This window comes from Dipodomys ordii, unplaced genomic scaffold, assembly GCF_000151885.1.
Source record: "Dipodomys ordii isolate 6190 unplaced genomic scaffold, Dord_2.0 Scaffold93, whole genome shotgun sequence".
NCBI lineage: Eukaryota > Metazoa > Chordata > Mammalia > Rodentia > Heteromyidae > Dipodomys > Dipodomys ordii.
In genome coordinates, this window is record NW_012267309.1 from 4,369,158 (window position 1) to 4,387,054 (window position 17,897).

General features: G+C 38.5%; 1 protein-coding gene across 3 annotated transcripts in view; it reads left to right on the plus strand.

Annotated features, from left to right (window-relative positions):
- The window catches only part of Kdm4c (lysine (K)-specific demethylase 4C), a 302,738-nt gene that overhangs the window by 101,362 nt on the left and 183,479 nt on the right, over window positions 1–17,897 (plus strand). The window lies entirely within an intron of this gene.

The window sequence follows — 17,897 nt, forward strand, 5'->3', positions numbered from 1 at the left end:
TTTGGGTCCGGTCGTGGGGCCTGAACTCTGGGCCTGGGCGCTGTCCCTCAGCTCTTCAGCTCAAGGCTAGCGCTCTACCACTTGAGCCACAGCACCACTGCTTAAGTGGTGCTGAGGAATCGAACCCAGGGCCTCACGCATGCAAGGCAAGTGCTCTACCACTGAGCCACCTTCCCAGCCCTGGCTGGTGCTTTTCTATGAGCCATTTTTCCAGTCCTAACTTTTGATGGTTATTTGTCGATAGAAGCCAGCAGACTTGTTTGCCGTGATCCTCTGGAACTTACCTTTGAGTAGCTAGGATTACAAGTGTTGGATACTAGTGCCTGGCTTATTTGCCTGTTCTTGTAATTGTAACACCTAAAAGGAGGTAGTAGAAGGGAGCTGACTACTTTTTTTGAGCTTACTACCAGCTTCTAATTTAGTTTTGTCTTTTCTATAAGTAAGCTATGTCATCTTAAAAGAATGTTGCTCAGGTTACTTTGTTAGAAGCTATACTTTAGCTAGAGACATTTCCCTTGAATTTGATTGTAAATGCCTTAGAGAAGGGTGCAAACTTGTAAGATTCAATTCCTGGACGGCTCGCCAATCTCTGTCATTGGATGATGGATGAGGGCTTCCCAGCTTTCACGCAAAATCACTGGCCCTTGAGGTCCATGTATAAATAGAATTTCGGGGTGTCTCGCAAACAGGAAGTATCACAAGGTGGAAGTTTTTGATCATTGAAAAATTGTGTGTTGTGCACAGATTTATGTCTTTTGCTCATCACTAATGAAATGTATGGATTAATTATTAATTGTGGTAATAAACTTAGTATTGGGATTTTCCGTATTTGTTGACTTCTCTTAATTGTTTGGTTTTTCAATGTATCTAAATGGTAATAAAAAAGTAATTTCAAGTGATAATGAGTTATGCTTTTAAAAATAATTATTATAAAACTACTAGTACTTTTTCATAGCTAAGGTATGGTGTGGAGGCATGCTGCTATACCTGCCACATGTAATTGACTTGATTGTGTAACAAGTGCCTGATAAAGTATCTCTGTTTGATGCATGTGGTCCAGAATATGGGGGCTATATACATTTTTCACACATAGATATAATTCATTTCTCTATACAATCTGAAAGGTCACTTTATTATAACTTAAAATTCCTAATTTGGTTCTTCAGAATAGTCTCTGTGATAGGCTGCTTTTAATGAAAAAATAACTGGGTTTGGAAAAGATGACCTCATTTTCTTTGACAGCAGATTTTTTTTCTCATAAGCAAATAGGCTTTGGTTATTCATCAAAATAGTAGATGAGTACAGGGCTCCATTTACTAAGACTATGCTTGTCTACTAGGTATCTGGCACCAAGTATGTTCTGAGAAGCCCTCATCTGAGTGATAACCTGCTTGTCCATGAGAAGAGAGGTCAGAGTAGATTTGGTTCTGTAAATGTTCAAGGGCTGGTTCCTTTCTCCTTGACCTCTTAAATTCTGGCGATTGTTTATGATTTGTGGTAGAGTCACTGTTTAGGGACATCTGTAGGTTTCAAATGAAATCATTCTTACATATTGAGATCATATTTATTCAGAAAACCTCTATTCTTAAGATTTGCTACAGATGGTAGGGGAAAAGCAAAGATGGTAGGGGAAAACCAAAGGAGGAGGCAACAATGCTTGATAAGAAATGTACTTATTACCTTGCTCTTGTAACTGTAACCCCTCCTCTGTATAGTATTTTCACAATAAAAAACTTTCTAAGGGGCTGGGAAGGTGGCTCAGTGGTAGAGCGCTTGCCTTGCATGCCTGAGGCCCTGGGTTCCATTCCTCAGCACCACATAAGCAAAAAGAAAAAAGCCGGAAGTGGTGCTGTGCTTCAACTGGTAGAGGGCAGGCCTTGAGCTGAAGAGCTGAGGGACAGCGCCCAGGCCCAGAGTTCAGGCCCCACGACCAGACCCCCCCCCCTCCAAAATAAACTTATTAAAAAGATTTGCTACAATTAGATTAGAATTAGATCTGCTGGTGTCACTGTATAGGAATGGAGAAGGGATGTCTGTAGGTTTAATGAAATCTTACATAGTGAGACATCATATTTATTTAAGAAACCTATGCTTTTGAGATCGATCTACTACAATTAAATTAGAATTTCTATTAAATTAGAATTTCCATTCTAGTATTTGTGCCAAGCTCAGTGCTTCCTCCAAAATAATGTATTGTAGATTTGATATGCTAAACTAAAAATGGTGCCCATGTTTTAGTCTCTGAATTCAGATGGCTCCTTTCATGGTCTCATAATTGCAAAGACTTGAATGTATATGGACTGGAGAAGATCAAGTAAAAGATAGGCATGGGAGGATATTTACTCACTAAGCCTTAGTTTGCTCATTCTTTTTTTTTTTGGTTAGTCGTGGGTTTTGAACTCTGGGCCTGGGTGCTGTCCCTCAGCTCTTTGGCTCAAGGCTAGTGCTCTACCACTTGAACCACAGCGCCACTTTGGGTTTTCTGGTGGTTTATTGGAGATAGGAGTCTCACAGACTTTCTTGCCCAGACTGGCTTTGAACTATGATCCTCAGATCTCAGCCTCCTGAGTAGCTAGGATTACAGGCATGAGCCACCAGCACCCAGCTTACTCATTCTTTATTCCAAAAAAAAAAAAAAAAAAACCCACCCACAATCTCAGCTTATTGTCTTAGGTCCATACAATTATCCTTTTTCTTCCTGTCCTTCTCAATGAGGATCATTAAGTTTTCCTTTCTTTTCTTTCTTTCTTTTTTTTTTTTTTTGCATTGTCTTATAGTCAAATCTGTTGTAAGCACAAATTGGCCTTTTTATCAAGAACTAACCAACCTAAAAAGTCTAATCTGTGGTAAGATTATCATGGAAAATTATTGGTCCAGGTAGCCTTGTGTCCCTTTTTCTGCGGATTTAGACAGGGCTTTGGTTGGGAGGTACTCAGAGGTCCTGTTCTGGACATTTGTACAGAGAAGGACACATTGTCTTCATGGAACCTTCATGAAGAATGGGAGGGCTTGTGATAAACTTGAGTGTGCAGAGTTGTAGTATTAGTGATACATCCTATCCAGTTACTTGTTTTAAAAATTGCTAGTGCTGCCAGGCTTGAGATTCTTATCTCCAATAAACCACTCAGAAAACCAGAAGTGGCACAGTGGCTCCAATTGGAGAGCACTAGCCTTGAGCTGAAGAGCTGACGGACAGCACCTAGGCCCAGAGTTCAGGCCCCATGACCGACCCCCCCCCAAAAAAAATTGTTATTTCCTTGAACATCAGAATCTGAAGTTCAATGATTTTATTTTTTTCTGGTAGAGATATGAAAATATTTAACAGGTTACAAAGCAATTGAAGTCATTGAAGCAATTGAATTGGGCTTATTTGAGATGACTGCTTCCTGTTTCTGGAGTATTCCTTCAGTGAGAAATGGAGTCCATGATTACTTGTGTGCAGCTGCTGCGGTGGCACTCACTGGTCTGCTTCGTGGCTGGGCTGGATCAAAGAGTTGGCCCACAGGTTGTATTTCATTTTTCCGTGTGGAGGGATGAAGTGCAGTTGTTTTGACGTTGGGTTTGATGGATTTGTTTGCCACTGCATTCATTAGCTTCACATCAAAAAACTGACAGGCTGTTAAATGAAACTTTGGCTTAGATTTTCAGCCTGACTGTTTGGAGACATTTGTGAAGATATTTTGTTTTTGTGTTGCGGCAGCCTCAAGCATTAGGATTGTCTCTAAGGGAGGAAAAGTTATTTACTGTACTGATTTTCTTGGGTAAAAAGGAATCATTGTCTTGGGGACAGTCATCTTTCGCCGGCACCATCAGAAGCAGTGTATTTATTACAGTGGATACAGTGTGAGACTTTTGTGGCAGGTTAAATAATGGTGTTTCTCGAGAGGGAAGATGTAATAGTTGGCAACACCAAAATGGCTATCTTTTATTTTGCATTCATTTTATTTTGAGTGGTATCATATTAACATGATATGTCAGAAAGAAGAAGAATTTCTTTGCAGAGCTGATAATGTCCTTTTACAAGCTCAAGGAACATTTCTTTCCTAATTTTAAGTCATTCTGACGCCTAAACCTCAAATGTAAAAAGATAATGCATATGTAAGAGATAATGCAAGATTTTGAAATTGATTTTCCTGTATTTTAATGATTAAACTGTCTAACATATAAGTGTTAGGATATGGATTCTATTTTATATTTCAGTTCTCTCTAAAATTAAATTTAGTTTCTTAAATCAAATGGCATTCTTCCATAATGTCTTTAGTCTTGGGTACTCACCATTAAAACACTCAGGAATCATTTTAAAATGAATCTTTAGGTTATATTTTAATCCCCAAATCGTATAGTAGTAATAGAAGTTTCTCTGTTCTCACAGTATGAAGGACAGAAAATGCAAGCTACTTTTTTTTTGTTTTGTGTTTTACATGATAAACATTTATTTTTATTCAAAGGGTTTCACTATTGTATTTCACATATGCATGCATTGTACATTGATCAGATTAATCCCTTTTACTGCACTCTCTTTGCCCTGTTCCCCCTCCCTTCCTATTATTTTTTTAAAACTTCCCTTCCCTCCCCACTTCCCCAACTTCTCTTCCTCCCCCTCCCCTGCAAGCTGTAAGGTTCATTTTCAACATAGTGCCTTGCACATCTCATTGTTACATGGGTCAACCTGTATCCTTATTTCACATTGTGTCATTTCCCTTCCCCTCCCCAAATTAGAAAAATGTATGTGCAGGATGCAGGGCATCAGAATCAAATGCAGTGAAAATAGGGGTTATACCGTGGGGGAGGAACATACAAAAGGAACAAAAAAAAATCACATAGTACCTTATAAGTACATTAACAAGAACAGCAAGAAGGATAAAACCTCTTGTGTCCCTGTATTGGGGTTCATTTCACTTAGCATCATCTTATATGGTCATATGTACATAGCTTTGACCTTTTCTGCTTGTCCTAGACATATACTAGTTATTGCAAATAAGGGAAACCATGGGATCTACATTTCTTTGGGCCTGACTTAACTTCACTTAAAATGATTTTTTCCAAGTATTTCCATTTCCTAACAAATGGGGTGGTGTCATTCTTTCTGATGGAGGCATAGAATTCTAATGTGTGTGTGTGTGTGTGTGTGTGTGTGTGTGTATATCACATATGTGTGTATCACATTTTCTTGATCCATTCATCTACTGAGGGGCATCTGGTTTGGTTCCATATCTTAACTGTGGTGAATAATGCTGTGATAAACATAGTTGTGCTGGTAGCTTTAGTATAGCCTTGTTTGTGATCCCTTGGGTAAATGCCAAAAAGTGGGATTGTTGTGTAGTCTCTTGAGGAGTGTCCATACTACTTTCCAAAGTGGTTGAATAAGTTTATACTCATACCAACAATGCAGTAGGGTTCCCTTTTGGCGACATTCCCTTCAGTATCTGTTGTTATTAGATTTCTTGATTATAGCCATTCTAACTGGGATAAGGTGGAATCTCAACTTTGTTTTGATTTGCATTTCTTTTATGGCTAGAGAAGTTGAGCATGTCTTCATGTGTCTATTGGCCATTCTTATTTCCTCTTCAGAGAAGTTTCTCTAAGTCCTTAGCCCACTTATTAATCAGGTGGTTGTTTCTTTGAGGATTTATTTTTGGGGGATGGAATTTTTTGAGTTCTAAGTATATTTTAGATATGAGATCCTTGTTGGTTGTATGGCTAATGAAGAACTTCTCCCAATCTGTGGGCTTTCTATTGACCATGCTAGCTAGCTATGTCCTTTGCCATGCAGAAGCTCTGCAATTTCATGCAATCCCATTTGTCCAACCTTTCTTTGATTTGTTGTTGATCTGGATCTCTGTTAAGAAAATTTGAGCCTGTGCCAAGGAGCCCTAAAGTTTCTTCTATTCATTTTTATAATGTTTTCAGGGTGTCTGCTTTGACTTCGAGGGCTTTGATCTATTTGGAATTGATTCTGGTGCAGGGTGATATATAAGGATCTAGCTTTAGTTTCCTACAGGTGTTAAACCAGTTTTGCCAGCACCATTTACTGAAGAGACTGTCTTTTTTCCATTCTATTTTTTTAGCTCCTTTATCAAAGATTAGGTGGCTATAGGTCTGTGGGTTCATTTCTGGGTATACAGTTCTATTCCATTGGTTCCCAGATTTGTTCTTGTACCAGCACCAAGCTGTTTTGATTCCTATGGCTTTGTAGTAGCGTTTGAAATTTGGTATTGATATTCCTCCAGCGCTGTTCTTTCTGCTAAGCATTGTTTTTGCTATTTGGGGTCACTTATTTTTCCATATGAATTTTTGGATTGCTTCTATTTCCTTGAAGAACGAGGTTGGGATATTGATAGGTATCACATTGAATTTGTAGATAGCCTTTGGCAGTTTTGCCACTTTCACGACGTTAATCCTCCCAATCCAGAAGCATGGGAGGTTTTCCCACGTCCTTAGTTCTGCTTTAATTTCCTTTTTTCATGTTTTTAAAGTTTTCATCATAGAGGTCTTTCTGTTCTTTAGCTAACTTCTAGGTTTTGTTTTTTGTTTTTTTGGTGGGGCTATTATAAAAGGAGTTGCTTTCCTGCTTTCAGCTGCACTCTTCTTGTTATTCGCATACAGAAAAGCCATTGATTTTTGAGGGTTAATTTTATACCCAATGAAGGCTACTTTGCATTGGTTTATTCAACAGTTCTTGGCATTTAATTGCTATTGCCTTGCAATATGAATTTAGTGAGTGTAGATACTTTACATCTTTCATTTTGTCTTTTTACTTCTAACTTCTATGATCTGGGTCCTGATGGCATAGCCCAGGAGTGTTTGTTGATAAATGGGATTGCTGTGCCTTTTTTTTTTTTTAACTCACACCCCCTCAAATCTTCAAAACAAAACAACCACTACCACAAAAAACCTTTACTTTCACAGCAGTTCAAGATTTCTAGCAAAATTGATGGGAAGGTCTAGAGACTTGCCACAGTCTTCCTGTTCCCTAACACATACAGCCTTTCCCATCTATCAGGTTCCACCATGAGGTTCATTTGTTACACATTATCATCGCACAAAGTTCACAGTATACAGTAGAGCTCACTCTTTTTTTCCCCTTTCTGGGATTTGTATTCAGGCTTATGATGGCTAGGCAGGTACTCATATTACTTGAGTCACATCTCTAGCCTACCACCGTTTTTCTTTTTCCTTCCTTTCTCTCTCTCTCTCTCTCTCTTTTTGTTCCTGTACTGGAGCTTGAACTCAGGGCCTGAGCCCTGGCTCTTAGCTTTTTTGGTTAAGGCTAGCACTCTATCAGTTGAGCCACAGCTTTATTTCTGGCTTTTTGGTGTGTACTTGAAGATATGGACTTACTTGCACCAGCTGGCTTTGAACCACAGTCCTCAGATCTCAGTCTCCTGAATAGCTAGGAATATAGGAACAAGCCACCAGCACCTAGCTCCAGTCCTCCTCTCCATATATATATATATATTTAGAGACAGTATTTCACTATGTAGCCAAGTCTGGCCAAGAACTCACAACGTAGCCTTGGCTGTTCTCAAGCATGTGATCTTCCTACCTCTACCCCAGTGCCAGATTCACAGATGTGTGCTACCGCTCGTGACTCTTGTCTTTCATGAGAGGAAAAGGAAGTATTTAACCTTTAGCTGACAGTCATGAAATGCCAATTCTCTCTCTGTCCACTGAATCCAGAGTGACACTGCAAGGCAAGTGCTCTACTACTTGAGCGCCAGCTCTGAAATTTTATACTATTTCATAAGGTCTAGTCATTCTTGGCAAGAGGCTTAGAGTTGTGAGGAATATGTGCACCAGGATGCTGTTTTCTTTCTTTCTATTTTTTTAATTACACAATTTTGATGACTATTGATGTATAACAGAAGTAGCCCTTCTTAAACCTACATAGTATTCAAAGAAATAATGAAGGATTTTCTAATCTTTTTTTTGGGTCCAGTTGTGGGGCCTGAACTCTGGGCCTGGGCGCTGTCCCTCAGCTCTTCAGCTCAAGGCTAGCGCTCTACCACTTGAGCCACAGTGCTACTTCTGGCTTTTTTCTTTTTGCTTATGTGGTGCTGAGGAATGGAACCCAGGGCCTCAGGCATGCAAGGCAAGCGCTCTACCACTGAGCCACCTTCCCAGCCCTGGATTTTCTAATCTTAGCAAAGACAAAAGCACCCTGCCTCCCTCATTTCCTGGGGAGAATGCAGATGGTAGCGAGGACTCTCTACAGTCCTGACAGGGATGTAATTGGTGAGAGCATCCTGAAATGTAGGAAGGCATACATCTATAACTGTCTCCATGGACTTTGGCCCATTTATTTCTCTTGTGAGACATGGAGGCAGAAGATGATCATTATAATGCTACTTTATGAGCAAAAATATTTCTCATGGTGTGTGAATTATGAGTAAGCTGTGGTGTTCCCATGTACTATAGCTTTTAAAATAGTTTTGAGCTGGGCGCTGGTGGCTCACACCTAATCCTGGCTTCTCAGGAAACTGAGATCTGAGGATTGTGATTCAAAGCCAGCTAGGCAGGAAAGCCCATGTGACTCTTACCTCCAATAAGCCATCAGAAAAACCAGAAGTGGGTCTATGGCTCAAGTGGTAGAGCTCTAGCCTTGAGCTGAAGCACCCAGGCCTACACGACTGACCCCCCAAAAAAGTACTGGAAGAAAATACTTGGAAGGAAATCTTTTTCTTTCTTTTCTTTTCTTTTCTTCTTCTTCTTTTTTTTTTTATAGGTCATGGGCCTTGAACTCTGGGCCTGGGCACTATTCCTGCACTCTTCAGCTCGAGGTGAGCGCTCTACTGCTTGAGCCACATTGCCACTTCCAGTTTTCTAGTGGTTTATTGGAGATAAGAATCTCACAGACTTTGTTGCCTGGGCTGGCTTTGAACCATGATCCTCAGTTCTCAGCCTCCTGAGTAGCTAGGATTACAGGCATGAGCCACCCGTGCCCGGCTAGGATGCTGAGTTTTGAAGATCATAGTTTAAAATTAGCTTGGTCAGAAAAATCTATGAGACTCTTTATCTCCAGTTAACCAGCAAAAAAAGCTGAAGTGGAGGTATACCTCAAATGGCAGAGCTCCAGCTTTGAACAAAAAAGCTATGGGAGGCAGGCCCTGAGTTCAAGCACTCCCCTTCTCCCCCCTCAAAAAAGAAAAAAACTGTTAATAGTACCTTGACTATCTCCTTCAATACTATTAGCAACTTATATCCTTTGAAAAATCTACACAATCAAAAAACAATGCTCACATTACTTTGCAATACCATTCTCTGTTTAATTCATCTTTCATTTATAGCATTTTTTTTTTAGGATATTGTTACTAAAATTCTTCCTTTTTCCAATACAGTATGACAGGTGGTTTGCTGGGGATGTTTTTCTGAGGGGCATCACAGAACCACAGCAGTGCATGAGAGTTCACTGCACAGAGCTTGTTAACAAATCGGAACTTTGAAAATGAATGCCTTAGTTCATAGCTCTATTTGCATTCCCTCTTCAATGAGCAGATGGTAGGTAGACCTTGGGTTCATGCACGTGTCCAGTCCTGTACTTGTTGATGGGCTCTGCCCCTGCTGCCATCTTGACTTCTTCTAGTATAGTGAATGCTGGGACAGAATTATAATGCTTTTGTGGTTTTCTTCACTAAACGACAGGCTTTATAACAGTGTTTGCATATTTGAAGGATTGTGTTGTTCAAATAAATCTTAATAAGTCTTTTAGAAAGCCTCCCTTTTTTTTTCCTGGCTTTATAAGAGTATTATAGTGAATTTGGGAGACATGACAGAAAAAGTAAATGGTGCTTGCTAACTGTTCTCTGGTAATGTGAAATTCAAATAGAAATGACAAAAGGAAAAAAAAACAATACAAAGAAACTAAGCTTGGTTTCTAAGTATATACATACAGGCAAGGAGAGCTGCATTGAAATAAAACAAAAGCCCAACACAGCAAAATAGCATGGCAATAATCATAAAGGATAGTATAGATTTTAAAAAACATTTATAACCAGGGAAATTATTGCTCATTGTTGCAAAGAAGCAGATGGTGCTTAAAATATCCTTAAATTTGATATTACTCTTAAAGTAAGCAACTAAAGAACATATACCATCTATATTTAAAAAGTTTAGACACAATCCTTATAGTTTAGAGGTTGCTGCTGTAGACTCCTGGTTTATTACTCTCTTCTCACCTTCTGTGCTGCCCCTTGGCAGGACTGCTGTTTGTATCCTCCACACATAAGTTATGGATTCCATCCGGGAAAAATCAAAAAAGCTTGTTGTGAGTCTTACTCCCTTCAGAGTTCAGTGCAGTGTCGCTTCTCTGCAGTGAAGTGAAGCCTTTCCTGGGGCTCTGTATCTTTCTTGAGGCGGCTATCTTCTTGTTCGTTGTGCCTCTACCCATCTGTCTCCTCAACCTGCCTTTGACACACAGTTGCTTCTGAGCCCTCTTCACAGAGCAGCACATGTCATTATGATAGCTCAAGGAGAGAGTGTTTTCTCTGCCTGTCATTCCTGGATTAAGAATGACAAAACCAAACACAACGGTTTTCACTTAAGGTAAAAGCTGGGGAGGCAGAGCTTGAGGCAGACTCAGCTCTGGGAAAGTTAGATGTAGGATACACAGGGGAAAGGTTGTCAGCCATTGAAGATACAAAGGCTTAATAGTCATTTTTACACTAAGCTTTACATTTAATGTATTTTAGTGAAGGATTCTTGTTGCCTGGGAGAAGTTATTGGAAGTCAGTTCTAATTTACAGGTGTGTGGTTTTACAGAGCCAGTTCAGGCTTTAGAGACTGGGCTTTTGTAAATTGAATAAGAAGGAGCCTGTGACAGCCCCAGTGCTCTGAACTGTGCTGCTCATTAACAGGGCTGCCCAGGGAAAGGAGGGCATAGCTTGCCATACACTTCCATATTATTTGTATATTATGGCTTACTCTCAAGGCATCACTGGCATGGTGCAGATTAGTGAATAGAAATGTGCAAGGAGCTGTTTATAGAGCTTTCTGTATTTTCAGGTTAGGATTTTAACTGTGGTAAAAATAAAAGCTGCTGAGTTCAGTGGCTATCAGTGGCTAATGTCTGTAATCTTAGCTATTCTAATCTTAGCTACTCAGGAGGCTGAGATCTGAGGGTTATAATTCAAAGCCAGCCTGGACAAGAACTGTGAGATGCCTATCTCCAAATATGGAACAAAGCTGAAAGTGGAGTTGTGGCTCAAATGGTAGAGTGCTACCCTTGAGCAAAAAAAGCTTAGGTTCAGTGCTTTGGTCCTGAGTTCAAGCCCCAGAACTGGAACCAAAAAGAGGAAAAAAGCCCTGTGAAGAAAGACCATTGGAATACTGTGTGGTTATAAGAGTATGGCATGTTAAAAGTATTGTATCATGATTTAAAAAAAAATTGTCAGAAACATATGACTTCATAAATTCTTTTTACAAATTTATGGTACACATTTTCCTTCTTGTAGTTATATCTTTTATTTATTAACAATTTCTCTTTGAGTTACTAAAATATTTAACATTTCATTTCTCTTCCTCCTCCTCCTCTTCCTCCTCCTCCTCCTTTTTTTTTGTCGGTCGTGGGGCTTGAACTCTGGGCCTGGGCGCTGTCCCTCAGCTCTTCAGCTCAAGGCGAGTGCTCTACCACTTGAGCTACAGCGCCACTTCCGGTTTTCTGGTGGTTTATTGGAGATAGGAGTCTCACGGTTTTTCCTGCCCGGGCTGGCTTTGAACCTCGATCCTCAGATCTCAGCCTCCTGAGTAGCTAGGATTACAGCGTCCGGCCTCTTCCTTTTTTTTTTTTTTTTTTTTGGTTGTGGGGATTGAACTCTGGGCCTGGGTGCTGTCCTTCAGCTCTTGAGCTCCAGTCTGCTACTCTACCACTTGAGCCATAGACCCACTTCTGTTTTTTCTGGTGGTTTATTGGAGATAAAGAGTCTCGTGGACTTTCCTGCCTAAGCTGGCTTTGAAGTACAATCCTTAGATTTTAGCCTCCTGAGTAGATAGGATTATAGGCGTGAGCCACTAGCGCCTGGCTTGTTTCTTCTTAATAGTTATTTGTATCTATTATAGATTGCAAAATGAAGTTCCCTTGCTGTTTTAGTATGTAATAATTTCAAACTTTGACTCATTGTATTTCAAGGAAAAAAGATGAATCAACTATTCTAGAAACAATTCTAGTGGCTAATTTATAAATCAAGGTGTTTATAACTCCCTGTTCTCATTTTATTGTTGTGAAAATATAGTTACAAGCAGTAGAGGATTGACTAAGTGAATTTTCAGAATGTCTCCACTATCACTGCTAAAAATAGTGGGAACAGTAGGTGTATGTGCTGAGCAAGAGCTTCCATATATACTGTCATTGAAAAACCCTAAAGGATAGTTAACATATACCCTATGTAGTTTGGGACTGTTTGTGTTAGAAATAGTGGGGAAGTAGGAAGGAATGTTATAATAGTGCACACCTATAACTCCAGCAGTTGGGAAGCTGAATCAGAAAGTATGTTAGAAGTCATCCAAACTACCTCATGAAATTGGTCTAAAGAAAAGGAAAAAAAAACCCTCTAAAATTTGCAGACGATTTGAAAAAGATGGAAAGATGCAATGATTAGTTAGGTCTGTGGCCAGTGGCCTGAATTGAGATAATATAAAGGGGAAACCCGAGCCTTATACCATCTACTTCTGTGCATTTGGAGTTCTTTTTAATGACTTTTCATGTATCTTACAATTTTTGTTGAAAACTTATTACGTGTGTATAGAATTCTGAACTAATGTCTCAATTTGTTCTGAAATATATCTGCTTCCGGATAGCTAAGTTGTAGCTAGAGCTTCACTTTAACAGTACATTTATAGCATTACAAGCTCGTACCTATTTAGTTTACATCTAATTAATGATCACTCCTCATTGATTCTGAAATGGAACTAAACAGTCTTCATGCACAATGATAACTGAAAATCTTATTGGAAGAATTCGAATAAAGTTCTACTTTGTAACTATGCTCCGATAGAACATAGTACTCATTATCTGTTGCAAAAAAGCCTTGGCTTCTGCTGTAAAATATTCTGTGCTTTAAAAAAAATCATTCTTATGTAATCCAAATTTCAGATTACATTCTTTAAATTGTGTCAGGGGCACTACTTTGTTCTCAAATTAATGATTTGTGGGTGGTGTGGATTATTTACCAGTAGAGGGCAGTATATCTTCATACTTTTTTTTTTTTTGGTCTACCACTTCTTTGGAGGAAGTGGGTTCCCTCTTTGTTTTTTAAATGTAATGCATTTTTGAAATTGTTACTGAAAAGTGATATAAAGAGGTGCTACAATTACATAAGTCAGGTAATGAGTATGTTTCTTTTTGGACATTGTCACCCCTTCCCCTCATTCTCTCTGTTTGTCCCTCCCATCTCTACCTAGAAGTTGGATACTTCATTATCAACATAGTGTCTAGTGAGTATCACTGCTGTACTTATTCACCCTTTGCCCCACCATTCTGTGCTCTCCCTCTTTACTCTCCCAAAGACAATAAGTGAACAACAAGACAAAAGTTAAAGAAAATAAAACAGCAACAAAGAAAAAAAACCTCGTTTCCATTTCCTGGAGTTCATTTCAATACATTTTATTTTATGCAATCAGATGCACATAGCTATTATGCTTTCATGTTTTTCTCCTAAGAATATTTTCCATTGGTTTCACTCTGTGTGTGAATGCCTAGAGACCTGTACAATTTATTTTTTTAACCATCCAGTATGTTTGCTTCTAGATTTATAGTCACATTCTACTTACCACAAATGAGGGAAAGCATGCAATCTTTGTTTCTTTGGGTCTGGCTTACTTCACTTTTTGCCAAGTCTTTCCATTTTCTTACAGATGGTACAATATCATTCTTTCTGATGGATGGGCATATACCATATTTTCTTGATTCATTCATCCACTGAGAGATTCCTTCTTTTTTTTTTTTCCTAGTATAATCGTCTTGAAGGAAGATATTTGTTGATTATTCATTGTTATATTGGGGAGAAGATGGTAAAAATGATGTAATTCAAGAAATAAGCTATACTTACATTTTATAGAATAGTTTATATTCTTTACAGATTGTTTCTTAAATGAACTGTTCCTTTTCTGCATAAGATATGTACATTTAACCTAAAATTTCATCACATTGAAGTATTCTGTTTTGTGAGATTATAATTTGCTTCCAGATCTGTTGTAATCTGTTCAGGGGTTTTAACCTTTTGTGTGAAGGGACAGTACAAGGAGAAAATAAAATTTATTGGGCAGAATCTATAAGCCAAGAAGTGGGAATGTATGTAGGGAAATAAGATGTGCAAAGCTGGGAAGGGCTTCACTGAGGAAGCCAGGCTGGTCCTGTAGTGCTCATCCCTATGACGAATGTGACATTCTCTCTCTCTCTCTCTCCCACCCCTCTCTGAATAAGAATGGGCTGAAAATACAAGAAACTCATGCACAAAATTGCTTTTTTGTGTATGTTTGGATACAACCTTTTCAATGGCATATGGTGAAAAAGAAGCTTTGCCTATTCCCAGCTTTGTGTGTCAAGTGTTTTTTGTTTTTTCTATATCAAATTCATTTCTGCTCAGAGGAGGTGCTGATAGTTTGGGTCTTTTGATCCAATAGCTGTTCTTAGAGATATGTGCTTGTTGTCTATGTGAGCTATAATGTAGTTTTATTTTCTAACAAATTTCTGTTGATATTTCAAAAATTGTCATATTCCATTGTAGTTTTTTCCCCTTATATCTTTTCTATATTGTTATAAGCTAGCATACATGTTGAGAAGCTGAGAAAGTTAACAAAACTAAGTAAAAAAGCAAGAAAAACACCAGCTATATGTCTCTGGACAGACTGAGACCATGACCATGGACCATCTCATGATCCTTAACTTAATTGTATCTTCAAAATCTCTTTGGGCCACAGGCACAGTTTCTGAGAATTAGGATGTGGGTATATATTTTTATGGGGATGGTCCACCATTCAATCTGTTTAGTATTCTTATGGAAATAAGTTTGTGTAACTACTCATGGTAAGTGAAACTATGAAATGCTTGAGACATAATTTTATTTCAGTAACTGAGAGTTTCAGTTTGTTATTTTCAATGAACCAAACAAAACAATAGTACTCAGTGCAGGTAAATTACATGTTCAGATATTTTTCTAGAAAATTTAAATTGTAGTTAAAAAAATAAGCTCTTGAGATGCAAAATGAAAAAAGAAAATTTCTTGCATAAGATTATTTCCTACTGTTAAATTTTAAATGTGTTATGTAGCTAAAAAGAAAGATGAATAATTCTTGAAGCATGTGGTGAAACAAAGCTATTGTCTATATGTACTGCACTGCCATAGGCTTAGCATACAAAATGGATTTTTTATGATGTATCTTCTCATGCCTAACACTAGCTGCTAAAGAATCATTTCATGTGAGAGTGCTTCTCCAGTGGGTACTCTCTCTGTCTGTGAGAGAAAGGTTTGGGTATGCTCTCTGGTGGGTCAGTGATCCTTTGGTGCCTGCTGGTGGTAGAGCCCCTTTATGCAGAGGTTCACCTTTTCAGGGTCCTGGGTTGGGTACGCTGTTTCTCTTTTCTTCTTCTTCGTCTTCCTATCAGGAAAGCTAAAGCTAGCATGTGGGGAAAACTGGACAGCTTTTACTTCATTATGATAGTGCATATAAGCAAAATAAAAAAGTCCCAGATGAAAATTCAGACAGTTACTTTAAAAAATAAAAGCTGCATTTGACATCTCCTGTTGCTATACTGATGGCAGCCTTTCTGATGGCTTATACAATTTTAATGGAAACTGTTAATGTAGAGAGAAAAGATTGTATGAGGGTTGAGTCCTGGTAATAAATTAAGAGGGGGGGGGCAGCGCTAAGCATTATTTTAGGAGCAGATACACTTTCTGTTTTGCCATTTGCATTTTCTCTATTTTGGTTTGTAGTTCAGAGCCCAGAAATTTCTGTGTTTATAACATGTTCTTATTTTCCCAGCTAAAAAAAAAACAAAAACCCTACAACATTGAGACAGTGAGGAAATTGTTCATCATTGCTTGGCCACTTAGAATACCTTATGATAGGCCTTGAACTTTTGACCAAACTAGTGCTGATATAGAGATACAATGGTATTGAATCACTTGTAAGATTCTTAGAGACATTAAAATTAACCTTATTTGTATTTTCTAATCTGAATAGTAGTGCTGTGGTTTGAATCCATGTTAAAGCTAAATTCCCTTCCTTGGCACTGGTGGCTCAACATGTATCATCCTAGCTTTTCAGAGACTGAGACCAGACGTGGAGGATTGTGTTTATTTGTTTTTCTTTCCAGATTTTTGTTCCATTAGAGGTTAAAAATAATCAAAACTTGCCAAAAGAATGGAATAAAAATGGCCAAGCACAATGAAGACAATGATGTCTTAATGACAAGATAGTAACAATCTTTTCTTTCTTTGGAATTGACAGGAAGTATAACCCCTAACCTCAAAGCAACAGGCATCTCTGAATGCTCAGTTCAGCAGCAGCAAAGAAACAGTAAGCTGACAGAATTGCATCTGAGGAAGGCCTGCTCCTTTCCCTATCTCCCCTGATCCCTCACAGAAAATGTGAAGCCTAAAACAGATGCTCCTAGGTAGATGACTGGACTCTTCTCATTGTGTAAACTAAACAGCATCCACAGATCAGTGTTTCTTGAATATTTATATTACAAGATAAAGCAGTGACCATTCATTATAGCAAATTATTAAGATAAAATATTTCTATTAAGATAAAATATATACTTTTTTTGAGCTGAAAATGCCTCGTAGGAATTCTATCATTTTAGAACTTGTGAACATGTTAAAATTCTGTTTCTTTTGTTTTTGAGATGAAGTTTTCCTATATATGGCTGAGATTGGCCTCAAACTCACAAGCCTCCTGTCTTCATTTCCTGAGTGCTAGGATTACAGCAGACATTTCACATGTCAATTTTAATAACAAAGCGAAATTAACTTCATAATTTGGAATTTATTCCCTATTCCTGTCAGTTTTGTAATTAAGAATCCTTAAAACTGAAGGACAAAGTAGGCAGCAAAATTTAAAATATACTTAGTCTGTTCAAGTTCCTATGGAAATTATTCAGTCTAATTTATTGTTCTTAATTCTAGAGATGGAAAAGCGTGAAATCAGGACACTAGGAGACTCTTCAGCTTTAATAATGGAATCTTAGTACTGTATCCTCATGTGGATGAGATGAAGAAGAAAAATTTGCTCCCCTGAGTACCTTTGGCAAAGGCATTAATCCAATGTATTGGGTGAAGCCCTTAGGACCTAATGATTTCCTAAAGACTCTACCGCTTTCTTCCTGTTTTTACATTGGGACTGTAGAGGGCTTTATTCTGGGGGCTACTACTTTGGGGCCTTGCATTCCCTCCTTGGTGGCCTCTACCACTTGAGCCATTCCTGTAGCTCAGCCTTTTGCTAGTTAATTGAAAGTGGAGTCTTTTTACAGAATTTCTGCCTGCGCTGACCTCAAATCATGATCCTCTGGATCTCCGGCTCCAGATTTTGATTGCTCTAAGGGGCTTCAATTCAATTCTCTAGAAGTACCTAGGAACTTATCAAATGAATGAATGCTTATAGTAGGAAGATGAAATGTTACTCTTCCACAGCTTGAGCTCATGCTGTTAAGTTTCTGTGAATTTCTTTTTTAATATATATATTTTTATTGTAAAGATACTGTACAGAGGAGTTACAGTTACATGGTCAAGGTGATGAGTCCATTCCTATCCAGCATTGTTATACCCTCCTTTATTTTCCCCCTACTATCCCTTTCCTTCCCACCTCCACAACTCCCCCCTACCCCCCTGCAAAGTTATAAAGTTCATTTTCAGCATACTGTCTTGTACATCTCATTGTTACAATGGGTCATCCTGTAT